Below are 925 nucleotides of genomic sequence, written 5' to 3' on the forward strand. Positions count from 1 at the left end.
GGAAATCCGTAAGTTTGTTTAAAGTGATTATAAAGTGTTCATACAAGCATGAAGTGAGACAAAACTTTATAATAAACTAATAAATTTAAAACCACCCCAAGTCAAGTGATATGTTTAGGATTGATATATCACTGTTGAGACTTGCATGTAACAATGTCTTCTGTCCGATAGAAAGTTGATCTCACAAGCTTCATATATACAGATATCTGGACAGTTACATGGATCCGATGAAAAGTAGTTCATTAGGATTGGGGATCCGATTTGAGATAACAAGATGGGTAGATTCATCCTTGTCACCTGTTCATCTCATTGGTATTAATAGGTATAACTAATCCTCAGACTCAAAGGAATATTAATTGGTATTCTGGATTACAGAATGTGACGGTTTGACTCTGGTGTAACACGATCCTTAACAGAGATGACTCTGGGGTGTGAATAGTAGACGTTGGGTATCACAGGAAGTGATTGCAGGATCGTTATATATTGGATTGAGCATTTATCACTTCCGATAAATGGGAGATACATCCAAGGATCGCTTGTGGAAGACTCGACTCTAAATCCTTGCAAGGTGATAGCTTAAGACTTGAAATACAGATTTCACTTAACCTATCTATTTGAGTTGACTCGGCCTGTATAAGTAAAACAAACGTCTCGTTATATGTGACTTGACATTATCCATAGTCATAAGATTCAGTTCAAGGATGTAGTTGATAAAGGATCGAATTATACTGTAACTAATACGGAAAGGTTAACGACAGAATCAACATGTCTTCTTATGGCTCTGGGGGAATGATTACGGACTTGCTAATCACATACTCTGTACATCATTCCGTTATGCAAAGATTAAATATAATTCTTTGAAAATTATTTAATAATGTTGCATACGGCTAGAAGCAATAAGAACCTAATGGGTCACACATAAGAC

Source organism: Euphorbia lathyris, chromosome 6 (assembly GCF_963576675.1).
Source record: "Euphorbia lathyris chromosome 6, ddEupLath1.1, whole genome shotgun sequence".
Lineage (NCBI taxonomy): Eukaryota > Viridiplantae > Streptophyta > Magnoliopsida > Malpighiales > Euphorbiaceae > Euphorbia > Euphorbia lathyris.